The 5740-nt window shown below is 45.2% G+C and overlaps 1 long non-coding RNA gene across 1 annotated transcript; it reads left to right on the top strand.

Moving 5' to 3' along the window:
* The first annotated feature begins 1572 nt into the window (after positions 1–1572).
* On the top strand, positions 1573–4404 carry LOC125533994. The gene is made up of 3 exons (XR_007294395.1): positions 1573–1725; positions 3264–3331; positions 3788–4404. It is a non-coding gene; the product is annotated as an uncharacterized LOC125533994 (long non-coding RNA).
* Positions 4405–5740: the final 1336 nt, after the last annotated feature.

Below are 5740 nucleotides of genomic sequence, written 5' to 3'. Positions count from 1 at the left end.
ACCGCGACGACGCCTTCAAGAAGGATACGACGCCCATAGGGGCCGCCGCCGCCGCCGACCTGGCAGATCCAAAGCTAGTCTTCACCCCAGGAAGCCCTCTTTGCATCCAAGATGTCATACCTTGGCCACTACGCCGCCAACACGACCATGGTAACCACCCAACACCCGAGACGCGAGCTCCGCCCATGAGCACCACCGCTCCCACCTCCAAGGTCGCCACCTCGACAACCATGGCCCTGACGCCATCCCCACCTCAGACTTGAGAGGCGCGGGGGAAGGCACCTCCTTCCCCACCCCCGAACGGTCCCAAGTCCGAGCCCCCCACCCACCCCCCAAACAGCTAGATCTGGCCACCACCATGCCACCTTGCCCCGGTCGGGAAAAGAACGAGCGCCCCGGTGGTACACCGCCACCAGACAGGAGACAAGGATGGTTCCGTGACCCTCCCGATGATGGATGCATCCCTCAACAGTGGCCAACAACTGAGAGAGGTCCAGCTTACCAAGGCAGAGCACCTAGTACATGTGGCAACCAATCAATCACCTAGCCCTAATGAAACTCTAGTGGTTTCACCATGGGCGCACAACCATTGCTGACAGCTTTTTATGTCGTCAAGCCTTGAAGCCATTGGTCTTGGTCATGTTGATATAGATGTGTTTGGACCCCCAACCTGGTGTTTCTTTCATGGATGTGTGATGTGGTATTTTTGTACCGCTCTTTTTATTTTTTGAGGAAAAAGCCGCCATGGCTAGCTTTATTAATATCAAACAACACTTACATAGTCCGCTAAAAGTTCAAGGATAGAAGCTGGAGGTGAGTCCAACCACACATTTCGTGGATCAGCACGTCCATGTTGCCTCGCCCAATGCTGGTAGCGTACATGTTGCCTCACCCAAAGCTGGCTACATGCAGTACTCCCTCCGTCCTGAATTACTTGTTGCGGAAATGAATGTATCTAGACGCACTTTTAGTTCTAAATACATCCATTTCCGCGACAAGTAATTTAAGAACGGATGGAGTAGTATGTTGCTCCAGCCATCTTTGTTTTTTCCCGAATGAAGCTAATAAATAAGATCTGCTGAGTGATGAGTAAATACTCAGTTGATTAGATTTAGGGAGTGTGTAATGTAGTTAAAAAATGGAATCTAGGAGTAGCCAGTCTCTTTTTTTTTGACCGAGAATAATGATGGCGTCTAATTCTATTGGAGTAGTAGCAATTAATTTGCGTTTGGCCAACCAAATCCCCACACAGGGCCGCGGATAGCACGCGAGGCCCACGAGTGCAGTGCACACCGACTCGGCCTGATATATAAGGGTACGTACAATAGTTGATAAGATAATTTTATCTTAGGTCTTGCATGTAATTAAAAGATGACAAAAAATGATGTCTACAATGGGTCATTTCTTAGCCTTATCTTCATAACTAGTTATTCCTAAAAATATGATGACACATATTATACTAAGATATTATCTCTTATTTTATCTTAAATAAGAGAAGACAAGCTTTTTTTATGAGTCATCTCATTATTTATTCTACATGCCATTTCTAAGATAACACCATTGTACATGCCTTGACCCCAGCCCCAGGCAGCGAGCCACTAGCCTGCGTCTCCTCCATTCCGGCCTCCTCCTGGACGCTGCCGCCTGCGCCTGCGCCTTAGCCTTCGGAGCGAATCGAGCCGACGTCGCCCCCCACCCACCCGGCCGCGCCCACCTCCGGAGCAGGTGAGGATCCTTCCCGTCGTGGTTTATGCTCGCCGTTGCCGGCCGTGGTCTCCGCGCGCTCGCTGCTTACTCTTCCCCGAGCCCCCGCCGACCCCGATATCTGAGCAGTTCCTCGCACGCACGCACGCGGCGCTGGCGGGGACGGGGATCCGGTTCCCGTCGGTGCTGTGCTGCGAGGATTATGAATGTCGCACCAGTTCTACGTTTCCGTGATGGAGTTGGTTTGGATCCGGATGCGAGGTGCTTTTGTCTGCCCATCCATTCAGGTGGCAGTTTATTTTAGGGGATTTGGCGAGGCTTTGGCCTGGATTTCAGGTTTTTTAGGGCGATTCAGCGAGATTTTGCCTGCAGCTAGCTCTGAAATCCAGGACACCAAGTTCCAGGCCAGCTGCAGGAATCATGGATGCAAACAGTTCCGGGTTGTATAGGCAGTCACATGATCCAGAATCATGGATGAAATCCTGTGTGAGGCATATAAGTAACTAGTACGTGCACTAGGAACCTCGTATAAACTGCACGAATTGGTTCGTTTAATAGGTGATTAATAGCAACACATCACACCTCCATTATTGTTACTTCCTTCCTTAATTTAGTTGGTATAGGCGATACATTTGGGCTGCTGTTTTATGGTACTACTAGCAAGTAAAAAAAAACTGAAACTGATAGAGGCATGATCCCTGCATTAGTTACAAGGTTCTGCATTGCATTGGAAAATGTTTTTGGTTTGATCACTTGCCTCGGCATGCATGCTTGCTCATACATACGACTGCCACAAATAAGATAACATGGTTGCTTTGCTTCTGTATTTGGTACGAGCTAGTATGGATGAATTGCCAGCCGATGTGTAGGGATGAAAACAGAGTGGAAACTTTCCGCTTTTCCGGAGGAAAAATGAAAACGAAGAGGAAATATGAAAACGAAAATGGAATTTTGCAAAACGGAAGTGAAAATGGATTTTTTATGCGAAAACGGAAACAAAAACGAAATGGTGTGTTCCGGTGAAACAGGCATGGAAACGGAATTTTCCATTCTGGTGGGATATGGATTTTCTGTTTTTACTATAGGCATATGGCTGCTTTCCCAACTACGATCATTTGAGGCCCAACCTCTAATATCGCACATGTACTCAACTTCCCTATGCACAATTGTCCACTACTAGTACAATACTATCCTAAGTTGCTAAAATAAACATACTATTTTCTAGCCATATTAACAATTCATTAAACTTATTTTTGTGTGTGTGTGTTTCTCTATGATCCAAGGGGGTTTAAAGTTCCGGTCAACGCCCACTTCTGTTTCTGTGTCCGCTCCATATTCGCTCCGTGTCCGTTTCCGATAGTATCTGTTTCCGTATTCATTTCCGACGTTTCTGTATTCGTTTTTGCTTCTGCAAAAGAATATGAAAACAAATGTGGTAGCACTCAATTCCGACCGTTTCCGCTCCGTTTTCATCCCTACCGATGTGCATTGCATGTTTTTTTGTTGTTGCTTTCACTAGCTATTTCCTGATGACAATTCTGCTATTGCTATTGTCATAGGACGCGATGGCAGACGACCTTTGGGAGAACACCAATCATCTGCCCAGGGAGCTCCCGTGAAGTCCAAGGTACGTAGTACTAGCACATGTGTGATATATACTCGCAACAACTTAACTGATGCATGCGTCGGCCCTCCCTCAATATGCCGATGCTCCTCGATATGAAGTACCCTCGCTGGCTAGTGCTACGGAAGCAGCTTAATTGATTCTGGTGACTACAACAAGCGTACGTACCTAGGCCAAGCAGGCTAGCTGCCTGCTGGATGGATTCCTCGAGCTTACCACGCGACGCTAGCTTGCACTAGCCAACAGTAGGCACGTACACCAACCGCCAATCCCTCTTTTTGTTACCTTCTTCCTGATGCAAAGATTGCACGTGTACACGAGTGTACATAGGAGCTGCATGTTTCCCTAAACCTATAGGTACGACTGATCAGCGATTGATTTCTATCATATCATAGCCGGACATGACTCGTGGTCAAAAGCTACTTGTTTATTTGCTCTGTTCTGTCTCTTGTTGTGCAGTTTGCCGAATCCAAGCTCCCAAAGTTCAAGTTCTTGCCTGAGCACAGGTCTCCAAAACCCCAGGTGAACAGGCTGATCAGCAAGTACATCGACTACCTCAACACGATCCAGGCCAAGAGGGAGGACACTTTCAACACCCTACAGGACCAGAACATGAGCAAGGAGTCGCTGGCGAACGCGAGCAAGACGATGAACAAGAAGCTGCACGCCATGGTCAAGTCGGCGAAAGAAGACTTGAGCGAAATCGTGAAGCTGGGCGGCAATGCGCTGGCGGTCCCTGCCCGGTTCGATACCGATGTCAAGGCTCCTCCCCGTGGATAGGTAGTCTGCATGCAAGTCCTCTCACAGACAGACAGACAGTTATGCGGTTCATGGTGTGCGCTGAGACGTGCTTGCTTTCCGGGTGGCGCGCGAGCGTGGAGTGTTTCACTCGTGCCGATCGACAACTATATATAGCATAGACAAGACATACAGGTGCTCGACTAGCTTGTGCACGCGTTGCTACCATTCCAGGTGCATGCTTTTGTGTTGCAGTTGCTGGTGAACTATGTACGTTGCCTCTCCCAAGTTAAGCGCTTGTGAAATTGATCGCCTACCAGTAGTAATTCCTCTGGTTCCTTCCTGCTACTGTTTCTTTACTAGTACTACGTTTGGTCGGATGTGTTTGTGTGTAATTTTGGCCGGCCGGCACTCATGATGTTATATCTGCCACACCATACCTGCCATCGGAGCAACAGAAATAGGAAAGGATTAGCTTCTTTTAGAATCTTGATTCCTTCGTTTATATGAATATGTAAGGATAACGCTAACGCTCACATCGTGTGGTGGGAGTCAAATCTGCATGGGGTCTTTTTGCCTAAAACTCACTGCATTTAATGGTGAAAACGGATTTGTAGATGGGGTCTAGTTTTGGGCAAAAAAAAAAATCGTCGAAACATATCAACATGTGGTCTAATTTTAAAGATCTCGTCGAGGCGGATTTAATGGTGAAAACAGATTTTTAATTTGCTTTTTTGATTAGAAGATAAAATATTTTTAAGCCGAAGATCAATTTTTTTTTGCTTATGTTATCTGTTCATACGTGGCAAAATGAGTGGTGATACAGGCGTGTGGACGATGTGCAAACACCCACACATGTGAGCGTTAGTTTTTTCGATATATAATAATAAGCTGCTTTCGCAAAAACAACTTCCAGGTAAAATATTCACGTAAGCATTGAAACTCTCCCACTAAAACTATTCGTACAACTACCAACTAAATACTAGTAATTGGCACGTGCTTTGCACGTTTGTAGCATGCATGTCAATGATTCATGTTGACTTCTTCAATTTTTAAATAGCTAAAACTCATTATTTATTTTTCCTAGCCATGCAACTATTTAACTTTCCAGTAGCTATAACTCACTTTTGGGATGTTGCTTTACATGTTTTTTAGCAACTATTTATGCTTTTTTTAGCAAGGTTCTGGCATGAATGCGCCGGATATTATCTTATTTCGTAAAATATATATACTCGATAAATGTGTAGCACTTGACTATAATTATCTTTTTTGCTTAGATACAATTTCTTATGTCGCATTTTCCCTTTCTTCGAGTGTATATTGTGGAAACTATTATGTCTGTGCGGATCTTTAGAACATAACGGCCAATGCATCCGAATTAAAAATCAATTAAAAATAAAGATTCAAGACTTTCTGAAACTTATTTAACAAACATGACCTAGCATAATACTCGTGTAAAAAGTTTCACGGGGAAATGGCTGTCGTGGTATCCTCGGCAACAGAAACCACAAGTCCAAAAAATATGAATAATAACTTTTATATAGTATCAGTTTTGTTTTTTCCCCGTCCAGAACACCACGCTTACACGTGCAATACATGTCTTACAGTCATGGATTGATTTTTTTTGAGAAACTTGCCGAATGTAAGTATTTTTTAGCAAGTATTGTTTTTGTA

The sequence above is a fragment of the Triticum urartu genome, chromosome 2 (genome assembly GCF_003073215.2).
Source record: "Triticum urartu cultivar G1812 chromosome 2, Tu2.1, whole genome shotgun sequence".
In the NCBI taxonomy this organism is placed as follows: domain Eukaryota; kingdom Viridiplantae; phylum Streptophyta; class Magnoliopsida; order Poales; family Poaceae; genus Triticum; species Triticum urartu.
The sequence above is the reverse complement of the archived record's forward strand: the minus strand, read 5'-3'. Positions and strand labels throughout refer to the sequence as shown.